Source organism: Oncorhynchus clarkii, unplaced genomic scaffold, assembly GCF_045791955.1.
Source record: "Oncorhynchus clarkii lewisi isolate Uvic-CL-2024 unplaced genomic scaffold, UVic_Ocla_1.0 unplaced_contig_1325_pilon_pilon, whole genome shotgun sequence".
Classification (NCBI taxonomy): Eukaryota; Metazoa; Chordata; class Actinopteri; order Salmoniformes; family Salmonidae; genus Oncorhynchus; species Oncorhynchus clarkii.
In genome coordinates this window covers 13678-27662 of record NW_027258577.1, presented here as the reverse complement: position 1 = coordinate 27662, position 13985 = coordinate 13678, and the positions used below count along the sequence as shown (strand labels likewise).

At 46.9% G+C, this 13985-nt stretch overlaps 1 protein-coding gene across 1 annotated transcript in view; it reads right to left on the bottom strand.

Annotated features, from left to right (window-relative positions):
* LOC139397373 (zinc finger protein 271-like) overlaps positions 1–13985 on the bottom strand; it is a 30315-nt gene that overhangs the window by 3859 nt on the left and 12471 nt on the right. The window lies entirely within an intron of this gene.

Sequence of the window (13985 nt, the reverse complement as noted above, 5' to 3'; positions counted from 1 at the left end):
TATGAAGACACCGCGCTCCACTGCTAGCTAAATCACGCGCAATATAGTTTAGTGGTAATCAGTAGAAACAATACAGTGGACTCCACGCCCCTGGTACAGGGGAAAGCTGAGGGGTTGGGCTGGAGAAATGTAACCACTTTCAAATTCAAATCCATCCATTATATCAAAATTATAGTTGTAACCATATTGAGGCTATACAGTATTTTTTTCTCCCCAAACGTTGTCATAAAACAAGGTTGTATTTTGGGTTATGATGGGGTGCAACAGTTAAACTAAGCTCATGAGACATTTCAAGTTATATTCTTCAAGAACGAATGGAGGTGGATATATATATATCATTAATTTACAAGTCCACGAATGGATGTAGCAACTGCTGATAGCCCCTTTAAAACAAAGGAGAACTAAAACCGACATTTAGTTTGTAATCGCCAAAACATGAACAATGGTTACTGGAATTAAGTTAGCCACCTTGTCTACCTAACAAAACGGCCTAGCTAGCCATGCTAACTAACTAGCTATTCAGGGTTGCCAATGGATTTGTAATCTTAAAGATGAACGATTCACACTTCATATATTTGGGAATGTATGATAACAAATAATATGGTGATTCACAACACAGCGTCTTGAAAATCAACAAACTTGCTTTGATAGCTAGTTAGCTTCTAATGGCTAGTTAGCAGGCTAACGACGTAGCTAGATCAATAGGCTAATTGTCGAGACAACGTTGATCCAGTGGACGTGGACAAATAATCCGACAACTAAAATTATGTTGTGTATTTGGAAACGTTATAGAATATGTTAGAAAGCTTGATCTTACCTTGACACTTGATTTTGAAAGTTGACAGCTCTTGTTTTTGATGTAGCTAGCTAGCTAGAGACCACCCTGTACGAGAACGCGATATGTACTGTCTCCGCGAGAATACATATTGGGAGTTCTCCAGACCGCCATGGCTGCGCTAAATGCGTACATTGCGCAACTTAACTAAGTCTCTTTATGAATAGGATATTATATTTTACCCATTGGTTTGGAAGTAATAGAACATTTCAGATCATATGTGAAGCGGCTTGAAGACCCTTTCAGCACTGAAATCACGGTTCCACACTGACGAAAGAGAGCAACTTCTTCTTCTTTGGTATAATGGCGTCCGCAACAACGATACTTGCATTCCGCCATCTACAGTACAGGTGGATAATAAAGATCCGAAAAACAAAAAAAGCGTGGTAATTTTTTTTATCCGCACAAACTATCAATAACGAAATGTTAATTAAACAAAATCTGCCTGCTTTCTGTTTTAAATCATTTCCCTACACAGGCTCAGAAGGATCCTGTGATGGCTGGATATTTCCTGGCAACAGCAGTCCATGCAGTGCTTCTGCCGTTAAATCTAGGAGGCCCAAAGACTTCTCGACTGCTGATATGTTGTCTAGCTTCTTGGACTCTTGTGCAGTAGCATTAATAACTGTGGTTATAAATTCGACAAAATCCACCTTCTTCACAATAAGCGTATCCAGATCACTGGATTGACGAATAACATTGGCAACTGGTTGTGATGCATCCACCTCCATATCTTCTTCAGAACTATGACCTCTTGACCCTTCAACTCTTCACCGCCTACACATAGGAGATTTGCTGTACAGCCCTGATCCTTGACACCTTAACCTCTTTCACCCTGACAGGGCACTCTGGGAATTCAGAAATATGATCTCCACCACAGTTACAACATTTTACATTCACACTCTTCAATAACATATTAATTCCATCTGCAAACACTTGACACATGGTCAAACTGTTTACACTTCTTGCTTTGGGTTTTGCACCAACGATCTTACCGCGTATCTTATATATCCCAACTTTACATAGGGTGGCAAATACTCAAACAAACTTAGCTCCTTTCCTCCATTCTCCAGACGGGTCAAGAGACGTGCATTAGCTGCTCCTGGATTGTTTTGCCTAAGATATTGATTATCAATGTCCAACGGGACACCAGAGACTACACCTTTCACCGATGCCCTGCTTTGAAAATCACAGCTGTTCACTTCATGCGTGGATAATTCTGCGAGCCACAATGTACACTCCTTTTGCTCTTTAGATACACACGATATCAACGCCATACCGCTCCTGGTTACTATGACTACACGATATCAACACCATACCGCTCCTGGTTACTATGACTACACTATATCAACACCATACCGCTCCTGGTTACTATGACTACACGATATCAACACCATACCACTCCTGGTTACTATGACTACACGATATCAACACCATACCGCTCCTGGTTACTATGACTACACGATATCAACACCATACCGCTCCTGGTTACTATGACTACACAATATCAACACCATACCACTCCTGGTTACTATGACTACACGATATCAACACCATACCACTTCTGGTTACTATGACTACACGATATCAACACCATACCGCTCCTGGTTACTATGACTACACGATATCAACACCATACCGCTCCTGGTTACTATGACTACACAATATCAACACCATACCACTCCTGGTTACTATGACTACACGATATCAACACCATACCGCTCCTGGTTACTGTGACTACATGATATCAACACCATACCGCTCCTGGTTACTATGACTACACGATATCAACACCATACCACTCCTGGTTACTATGACTACACGATATCAACACCATACCACTTCTGGTTACTATGACTACACGATATCAATACCATACCCACCATTTCCCAAATAAACACCATTATCCAACAAGCAACGATTCATCAGACTCATATCCCACAACAATTTTAGACATGTTTTTCTCTCCATTCTTTGATTCTACTGTTGTCCACTAACTGTACTCAACGTGCTTTCAACTTCAAAACGACACTTCTGCTTCCGCCATCTTCCTCAACCTCCTTGGCTCGTCCATTTTAAGAAAGCAACTTCTTCTTCTATGGCCGTGTGGTCTCATCAAACACCGTCACCACTTTCCACTTCAACACATCACTACTCTTGCTTCCTACCTTTGACTACTATAGACGCTCCAGTGCTTTCTGTACCAGCTCTCCTCCTCTCTGTCTTTCCTCTAAAGCCCATTCAGATCCTTGACCCTCACCCTCCGGCTCCATATCATCAGAAAGGTGCCGCCATATTGACTGCACTCAAGCACAGCTGTTTCTTCTCCAGCCTTCTCTCAGTCTCTTCCATACTACCTCACCGCCATTTTAGTTTATCGAAAAGAAAAGGCAACTCCAGTGTTGCCAACTCCTCAGTAAGGAAAGTAGCTATTGGCTGTCCTAAAAGTCGATAAATGACGTCATCACCTATTTTGCATAATTGGCCATGTGCATGTAATTGTGATGGGCACTGTAGGAGAGAGAAATAACATCATGGGAGAGACAAAAAGTTAGTAAAAAACACCCTAAATATGTTTAGAACTACTAATGAACTTTCTTCTGTCGATTCTCGTTTTTTTTATGGCACAATTCCAACCCTCCTTTATCCGGGCTTGGGACCGGCAAAAGTGACCCAAAAGAGAGAAGTCGGGGCCCCTGATGCACATTAGCATGAAGGCTATGCAGTACCTGACCTGTGGATGTAACTAGACATGGACACACACAGAGACACCCGAGCACACAGTGACACAAACACAGAGACACCGGGGCACACAGAGACGCACACACAGAGACTACCTGGGCACAGAGACACAAACACAGAGACATACAAAGACACACACACACAGGCACGCAGAAACACACGGGCGCACAAAAACTTTTCTAAATCTTACATGCAAAAGATTTCCGGCAAAAGGTTGTTATTTATCCATTTTGAACTCGAAAGCATCCCTAAGTTATCTCAGACCATGAGGCACAACTTCTAGTAGTTGATCAACTGTTTTGCAAGCAATTAGGCCTGTTGTTCTCTTTTGGGTAAATGGAGATTGATGTAGGAATTATAACAAAGGTCGGATAATCATTATTATCATAAACGTAGGCCTAGTGATCAAACAGATGTGTTTGTCGTTAAAGGAGGTCGCATAGCAGTCAAATGCACAGGAGGTTGGTGGCACCTTAGGTGGGGAGGATGGGCTCGTGGTAATGGCTGGTGGAATGGAATGGCTGGAATGGAATGGGTGGAATGGAATGGGTGGAATGGAATGGCTGGAATGGAATGGCTGGAATGGAATAGCTGGAATGGGTGGAATGGAATGGCTGGAATGGAATTGCTGGAATGGAATGGCTGGAATGGAATAGCTGGAATGGAATGGGTGGAATGGAATGGGTGGAATGGAATGGCTGGAATGGAATGGCTGGAATGGAATGGAATGGCTGGAATGGAATGGGTGGAATGGAATGGCTGGAATGGAATGGGTGGAATGGAATGGGTGGAATGGATGGAATGGCTGGAATGGAATGGCTGGAATGGAATGGGTGGAATGGAATGGCTGGAATGGAATGGCTGGAATGGAATGGGTGGAATGGAATGGATGGAATGGCTGGAATGGAATGGGTGGAATGGAATGGCTGGAATGGAATGGGTGGAATGGAATGGCTGGAATGGAATGGGTGGAATGGAATGGGTGGAATGGAATGGCTGGAATGGAATGGCTGGAATGGAATGGCTGGAATGGAATAGCTGGAATGGAATAGCTGGAATGGAATGGCTGGAATGGAATTGCTGGAATGGAATGGCTGGAATGGAATTGCTGGAATGGAATGGCTGGAATGGAATAGCTGGAATGGAATGGGTGGAATGGAATGGGTGGAATGGAATGGCTGGAATGGAATGGCTGGAATGGAATGGCTGGAATGGAATGGGTGGAATGGAATGGCTGGAATGGAATGGGTGGAATGGAATGGAATGGGTGGAATGGAATGGGTGGAATGGATGGAATGGCTGGAATGGAATGGCTGGAATGGAATGGGTGGAATGGAATGGCTGGAATGGAATGGCTGGAATGGAATGGGTGGAATGGAATGGATGGAATGGCTGGAATGGAATGGGTGGAATGGAATGGCTGGAATGGAATGGGTGGAATGGAATGGCTGGAATGGAATGGGTGGAATGGAATGGGTGGAATGGAATGGCTGGAATGGAATGGCTGGAATGGAATGGAATGGCTGGAATGGAATGGCTGGAATGGGTGGAATGGATGGAATGGCTGGAATGGAATGGGTGGAATGGCTGGAATGGAATGGCTGGAATGGAATGGTCAGTTGATCAACTGTTTTGCAAGCAATTAGGCCTGTTGTTCTCTTTTGGGTAAATGGAGATTGATGTAGGAATTATAACAAAGGTCGGATAATCATTATTATCATAAACGTAGGCCTAGTGATCAAACAGATGTGTTTGTCGTTAAAGGAGGTCGCATAGCAGTCAAATGCACAGGAGGTTGGTGGCACCTTAGGTGGGGAGGATGGGCTCGTGGTAATGGCTGGTGGAATGGAATGGGTGGAATGGAATGGGTGGAATGGAATGGCTGGAATGGAATGGGTGGAACGGCTGGAATGGAATGGCTGGAATGGAATGGCTGGAATGGCTGGAATGGAATGGCTGGAATGGCTGGAATGGAATAGCTGGAATGGAATGGCTGGAATGGAATGGCTGGAATGGAATAGCTGGAATGGAATGGGTGGAATGGAATGGCTGGAATGGAATGGCTGGAATGGAATGGAATGGCTGGAATGGAATGGCTGGAATGGAATGGAATGGCTGGAATGGAATGGGTGGAATGGAATGGCTGGAATGGAATGGCTGGAATGGAATGGGTGGAATGGAATGGCTGGAATGGAATGGCTGGAATGGAATGGATGGAATGGCTGGAATGGAATGGGTGGAATGGAATGGATGGAATGGCTGGAATGGAATGGCTGGAATGGAATGGCTGGAATGGCTGGAATGGAATGGGTGGAATGGAATGGCTGGAATGGAATGGCTGGAATGGAATGGGTGGAATGGAATGGCTGGAATGGAATGGGTGGAATGGAATGGCTGGAATGGAATGGGTGGAATGGAATGGCTGGAATGGAATGGCTGGAATGGAATGGATGGAATGGCTGGAATGGAATGGGTGGAATGGAATGGGTGGAATGGAATGGCTGGAATGGAATGGCTGGAATGGAATGGGTGGAATGGCTGGAATGGAATGGCTGGAATGGCTGGAATGGAATAGCTGGAATGGAATGGCTGGAATGGAATGGCTGGAATGGAATTGCTGGAATGGAATGGCTGGAATGGAATAGCTGGAATGGAATGGGTGGAATGGAATGGCTGGAATGGAATGGCTGGAATGGAATGGCTGGAATGGAATGGCTGGAATGGAATGGCTGGAATGGAATGGAATGGCTGGAATGGGTGGAATGGAATGGCTGGAATGGAATGGGTGGAATGGAATGGCTGGAATGGAATGGCTGGAATGGAATGGCTGGAATGGAATGGGTGGAATGGAATGGCTGGAATGGAATGGCTGGAATGGAATGGATGGAATGGCTGGAATGGAATGGGTGGAATGGAATGGATGGAATGGCTGGAATGGAATGGCTGGAATGGAATGGCTGGAATGGAATGGCTGGAATGGAATGGATGGAATGGCTGGAATGGAATGGCTGGAATGGAATGGGTGGAATGGAATGGGTGGAATGGCTGGAATGGAATGGGTGGAATGGAATGGATGGAATGGCTGGAATGGAATGGGTGGAATGGAATGGCTGGAATGGCTGGAATGGAATGGGTGGAATGGAATGGCTGGAATGGAATGGGTGGAATGGAATGGCTGGAATGGAATGGGTGGAATGGAATGGGTGGAATGGAATGGCTGGAATGGAATGGCTGGAATGGAATGGAATGGCTGGAATGGAATGGCTGGAATGGAATGGCTGGAATGGGTGGAATGGATGGAATGGCTGGAATGGAATGGGTGGAATGGCTGGAATGGAATGGCTGGAATGGAATGGTCAGTTGATCAACTGTTTTGCAAGCAATTAGGCCTGTTGTTCTCTTTTGGGTAAATGGAGATTGATGTAGGAATTATAACAAAGGTCGGATAATCATTATTATCATAAACGAAGGCCTAGTGATCAAACAGATGTGTTTGTCGTTAAAGGAGGTCGCATAGCAGTCAAATGCACAGGAGGTTGGTGGCACCTTAGGTGGGGAGGATGGGCTCGTGGTAATGGCTGGTGGAATGGAATGGGTGGAATGGAATGGGTGGAATGGAATGGGTGGAATGGAATGGGTGGAATGGAATGGCTGGAATGGAATGGGTGGAATGGCTGGAATGGAATGGCTGGAATGGAATGGCTGGAATGGCTGGAATGGAATGGCTGGAATGGCTGGAATGGAATAGCTGGAATGGAATGGGTGGAATGGAATGGCTGGAATGGAATGGCTGGAATGGAATTGCTGGAATGGAATGGCTGGAATGGAATAGCTGGAATGGAATGGGTGGAATGGAATGGCTGGAATGGCTGGAATGGAATGGAATGGCTGGAATGGAATGGCTGGAATGGAATGGAATGGGTGGAATGGAATGGCTGGAATGGAATGGGTGGAATGGAATGGCTGGAATGGAATGGCTGGAATGGAATGGCTGGAATGGAATGGGTGGAATGGAATGGCTGGAATGGAATGGATGGAATGGCTGGAATGGAATGGCTGGAATGGAATGGGTGGAATGGAATGGATGGAATGGCTGGAATGGAATGGCTGGAATGGAATGGCTGGAATGGAATGGATGGAATGGCTGGAATGGAATGGCTGGAATGGAATGGGTGGAATGGAATGGCTGGAATGGAATGGCTGGAATGGAATGGCTGGAATGGAATGGATGAAATGGCTGGAATGGAATGGGTGGAATGGAATGGCTGGAATGGAATGGCTGGAATGGAATGGGTGGAATGGAATGGCTGGAATGGAATGGGTGGAATGGAATGGCTGGAATGGAATGGCTGGAATGGAATGGCTGGAATGGATGGAATGGCTGGACTGGAATGGCTGGAATGGAATGGGTGGAATGGATGGAATGGCTGGAATGGAATGGGTGGAATGGAATGGGTGGAATGGAATGGCTGGAATGGAATGGGTGGAATGGGTGGAATGGATGGAATGGAATGGCTGGAATGGAATAGCTGGAATGGAATGGGTGGAATGGAATGGCTGGAATGGAATGGCTGGAATGGAATTGCTGGAATGGAATGGGTGGAATGGAATGGGTGGAATGGAATGGAATGGCTGGAATGGAATGGGTGGAATGGAATGGGTGGAATGGATGGAATGGCTGGAATGGAATGGCTGGAATGGAATGGGTGGAATGGAATGGCTGGAATGGAATGGCTGGAATGGAATGGGTGGAATGGAATGGATGGAATGGCTGGAATGGAATGGCTGGAATGGAATGGGTGGAATGGAATGGCTGGAATGGAATGGCTGGAATGGAATGGGTGGAATGGAATGGGTGGAATGGAATGGGTGGAATGGAATGGCTGGAATGGAATAGCTGGAATGGAATGGCTGGAATGGAATTGCTGGAATGGAATGGCTGGAATGGAATTGCTGGAATGGAATAGCTGGAATGGAATGGGTGGAATGGAATGGGTGGAATGGAATGGCTGGAATGGAATGGCTGGAATGGAATGGAATGGCTGGAATGGAATGGGTGGAATGGAATGGCTGGAATGGAATGGGTGGAATGGAATGGGTGGAATGGAATGGGTGGAATGGAATGGGTGGAATGGATGGAATGGCTGGAATGGAATGGGTGGAATGGAATGGCTGGAATGGAATGGGTGGAATGGAATGGCTGGAATGGAATGGCTGGAATGGAATGGCTGGAATGGAATGGGTGGAATGGAATGGCTGGAATGGAATGGCTGGAATGGAATGGATGGAATGGCTGGAATGGAATGGGTGGAATGGAATGGATGGAATGGCTGGAATGGAATGGCTGGAATGGAATGGCTGGAATGGAATGGCTGGAATGGAATGGATGGAATGGCTGGAATGGAATGGCTGGAATGGAATGGGTGGAATGGAATGGGTGGAATGGCTGGAATGGAATGGGTGGAATGGAATGGATGGAATGGCTGGAATGGAATGGGTGGAATGGAATGGCTGGAATGGCTGGAATGGAATGGGTGGAATGGAATGGCTGGAATGGAATGGGTGGAATGGAATGGCTGGAATGGAATGGGTGGAATGGAATGGGTGGAATGGAATGGCTGGAATGGAATGGCTGGAATGGAATGGAATGGCTGGAATGGAATGGCTGGAATGGAATGGCTGGAATGGGTGGAATGGATGGAATGGCTGGAATGGAATGGGTGGAATGGCTGGAATGGAATGGCTGGAATGGAATGGTCAGTTGATCAACTGTTTTGCAAGCAATTAGGCCTGTTGTTCTCTTTTGGGTAAATGGAGATTGATGTAGGAATTATAACAAAGGTCGGATAATCATTATTATCATAAACGTAGGCCTAGTGATCAAACAGATGTGTTTGTCGTTAAAGGAGGTCGCATAGCAGTCAAATGCACAGGAGGTTGGTGGCACCTTAGGTGGGGAGGATGGGCTCGTGGTAATGGCTGGTGGAATGGAATGGGTGGAATGGAATGGGTGGAATGGAATGGGTGGAATGGAATGGGTGGAATGGAATGGCTGGAATGGAATGGGTGGAATGGCTGGAATGGAATGGCTGGAATGGAATGGCTGGAATGGCTGGAATGGAATGGCTGGAATGGCTGGAATGGAATAGCTGGAATGGAATGGGTGGAATGGAATGGCTGGAATGGAATGGCTGGAATGGAATTGCTGGAATGGAATGGCTGGAATGGAATAGCTGGAATGGAATGGGTGGAATGGAATGGCTGGAATGGCTGGAATGGAATGGAATGGCTGGAATGGAATGGCTGGAATGGAATGGAATGGGTGGAATGGAATGGCTGGAATGGAATGGGTGGAATGGAATGGCTGGAATGGAATGGCTGGAATGGAATGGCTGGAATGGAATGGGTGGAATGGAATGGCTGGAATGGAATGGATGGAATGGCTGGAATGGAATGGCTGGAATGGAATGGGTGGAATGGAATGGATGGAATGGCTGGAATGGAATGGCTGGAATGGAATGGCTGGAATGGAATGGATGGAATGGCTGGAATGGAATGGCTGGAATGGAATGGGTGGAATGGAATGGCTGGAATGGAATGGCTGGAATGGAATGGCTGGAATGGAATGGATGAAATGGCTGGAATGGAATGGGTGGAATGGAATGGCTGGAATGGAATGGCTGGAATGGAATGGGTGGAATGGAATGGCTGGAATGGAATGGGTGGAATGGAATGGCTGGAATGGAATGGCTGGAATGGAATGGCTGGAATGGATGGAATGGCTGGACTGGAATGGCTGGAATGGAATGGGTGGAATGGATGGAATGGCTGGAATGGAATGGGTGGAATGGAATGGGTGGAATGGAATGGCTGGAATGGAATGGGTGGAATGGGTGGAATGGATGGAATGGAATGGCTGGAATGGAATAGCTGGAATGGAATGGGTGGAATGGAATGGCTGGAATGGAATGGCTGGAATGGAATTGCTGGAATGGAATGGGTGGAATGGAATGGGTGGAATGGAATGGAATGGCTGGAATGGAATGGGTGGAATGGAATGGGTGGAATGGATGGAATGGCTGGAATGGAATGGCTGGAATGGAATGGGTGGAATGGAATGGCTGGAATGGAATGGCTGGAATGGAATGGGTGGAATGGAATGGATGGAATGGCTGGAATGGAATGGCTGGAATGGAATGGGTGGAATGGAATGGCTGGAATGGAATGGGTGGAATGGAATGGGTGGAATGGAATGGGTGGAATGGAATGGGTGGAATGGAATGGCTGGAATGGAATAGCTGGAATGGAATGGCTGGAATGGAATTGCTGGAATGGAATGGCTGGAATGGAATTGCTGGAATGGAATAGCTGGAATGGAATGGGTGGAATGGAATGGGTGGAATGGAATGGCTGGAATGGAATGGCTGGAATGGAATGGAATGGCTGGAATGGAATGGGTGGAATGGAATGGCTGGAATGGAATGGGTGGAATGGAATGGGTGGAATGGAATGGGTGGAATGGAATGGGTGGAATGGATGGAATGGCTGGAATGGAATGGGTGGAATGGAATGGCTGGAATGGAATGGCTGGAATGGAATGGGTGGAATGGAATGGATGGAATGGCTGGAATGGAATGGGTGGAATGGAATGGCTGGAATGGAATGGGTGGAATGGAATGGCTGGAATGGAATGGGTGGAATGGAATGGCTGGAATGGAATGGCTGGAATGGAATGGAATGGCTGGAATGGAATGGCTGGAATGGGTGGAATGGATGGAATGGAATGGCTGGAATGGAATGGCTGGAATGGAATGGAATGGCTGGAATGGAATGGCTGGAATGGGTGGAATGGATGGAATGGCTGGAATGGAATGGGTGGAATGGCTGGAATGGAATGGCTGGAATGGAATGGTCAGTTGATCAACTGTTTTGCAAGCAATTAGGCCTGTTGTTCTCTTTTGGGTAAATGGAGATTGATGTAGGAATTATAACAAAGGTCGGATAATCATTATTATCATAAACGTAGGCCTAGTGATCAAACAGATGTGTTTGTCGTTAAAGGAGGTCGCATAGCAGTCAAATGCACAGGAGGTTGGTGGCACCTTAGGTGGGGAGGATGGGCTCGTGGTAATGGCTGGTGGAATGGAATGGAATGGAATGGCTGGAATGGAATGGCTGGAATGGAATGGCTGGAATGGAATGGATGGAATGGCTGGAATGGAATGGCTGGAATGGAATGGGTGGAATGGAATGGCTGGAATGGAATGGGTGGAATGGAATGGCTGGAATGGAATGGCTGGAATGGAATGGCTGGAATGGAATGGATGGAATGGCTGGAATGGAATGGGTGGAATGGAATGGCTGGAATGGAATGGCTGGAATGGAATGGGTGGAATGGAATGGCTGGAATGGGTGGAATGGAATGGCTGGAATGGAATGGCTGGAATGGAATGGCTGGATTGGATGGAATGGCTGGAATGGAATGGCTGGAATGGAATGGGTGGAATGGAATGGGTGGAATGGATGGAATGGCTGGAATGGAATGGGTGGAATGGAATGGCTGGAATGGAATGGGTGGAATGGGTGGAATGGATGGAATGGAATGGGTGGAATGGATGGAATGGAATGGCTGGAATGTCTGGAATGGAATGGCTGGAATGGAATGGGTGGAATGGAATGGGTGGAATGGATGGAATGGCTGGAATGGATGGAATGGCTGGAATGGAATGGCTGGAATGGAATGGGTGGAATGGATGGAATGGAATGGGTGGAATGGATGGAATGGCTGGAATGGAATGGGTGGAATGGAATGGGTGGAATGGGTGGAATGGAATGGGTGGAATGGATGGAATGGCTGGAATGGCTGGAATGGAATGGGTGGAATGGATGGAATGGCTGGAATGGAATGGAATGGCTGGAATGGAATGGCTGGAATGGAATGGGTGGAATGGATGGAATGGAATGGGTGGAATGGATGGAATGGCTGGAATTGAATGGCTGTAATGGAATGGGTGGAATGGAATGGGTGGAATGGAATGGGTGGAATGGAATGGGTAGAAGGGAATGGGTGGAATGGAATGGATGGAATGGCTGGAATGGAATGGCTGGAATGGAATGGGTGGAATGGAATGGGTGGAATGGAATGGCTGGAATGGAATGGGTGGAATGGAATGGGTGGAATGGAATGGCTGGAATGGAATGGCTGGAATGGAATGGCTGGAATGGATGGAATGGAATGGGTGGAATGGCTGGAATGGCTGGAATGGAATGGGTGGAATGGAATGGGTGGAATGGATGGAATGGCTGGAATGGAATGGGTGTAATGGATGGAATGGCTGGAATGGAATGGGTGGAATGGAATGGCTGGAATGGAATGGGTGGAAGGGAATGGGTGGAATGGAATGGATGGAATGGCTGGAATGGAATGGCTGGAATGGAATGGGTGGAATGGAATGGGTGGAATGGAATGGCTGGAATGGAATGGGTGGAATGGAATGGCTGGAATGGAATGGGTGGAATGGATGGAATGGCTGGAATGGAATGGCTGGAATGGCTGGAATGGAATGGCTGGAATGGAATGGGTGGAATGGATGGAATGGCTGGAATGGAATGGGTGGAATGGAATGGGTGGAAGGGAATGGGTGGAAGGGAATGGGTGGAAGGGAATGGGTGGAATGGAATGGATGGAATGGCTGGAATGGAATGGCTGGAATGGAATGGCTGGAATGGAATGGGTGGAATGGAATGGCTGGAATGGAATGGCTGGAATGGAATGGCTGGAATGGAATGTAATGGCTGGAATGGAATGGCTGGAATGGAATGGCTGTAATGGAATGGGTGGAATGGATGGAATGGCTGGAATGGAATGGCTGGATTTGGCTGAAATGGAATGGCTGGAATGGAATGGGTGGAATGGATGGAATGGCTGGAATGGAATGGGTGGAATGGAATGGGTGGAATGGAGTGGGTGGAATGGAATGGCTGGAATGGGTGGAATGGAATGGCTGGAATGGAATGGGTGGAAGGGAATGGGTGGAATGGAATGGGTGGAATGGAATGGGTGGAATGGAATGGCTGGAATGGAATGGGTGGAATGGAATGGGTGGAATGGAATGGCTGGAATGGAATGGCTGGAATGGAATGGCTGGAATGGAATGGCTGGAATGGAATGGCTGGAATGGAATGGGTGGAATGGATGGAATGGCTGGAATGGAATGGGTGGAATGGCTGGAATGGGTGGAATGGAATGGGTGGAATGGATGGAATGGCTGGAATGGAATGGGTGGAATGGAATGGCTGGAATGAAATGGGTGGAATGGATGGAATGGCTGGAATGGAATGGGTGGAATGGAATGGCTGGAATGAAATGGGTGGAATGGCTCCGTTCCAGCCATTATTATGAGCCGTC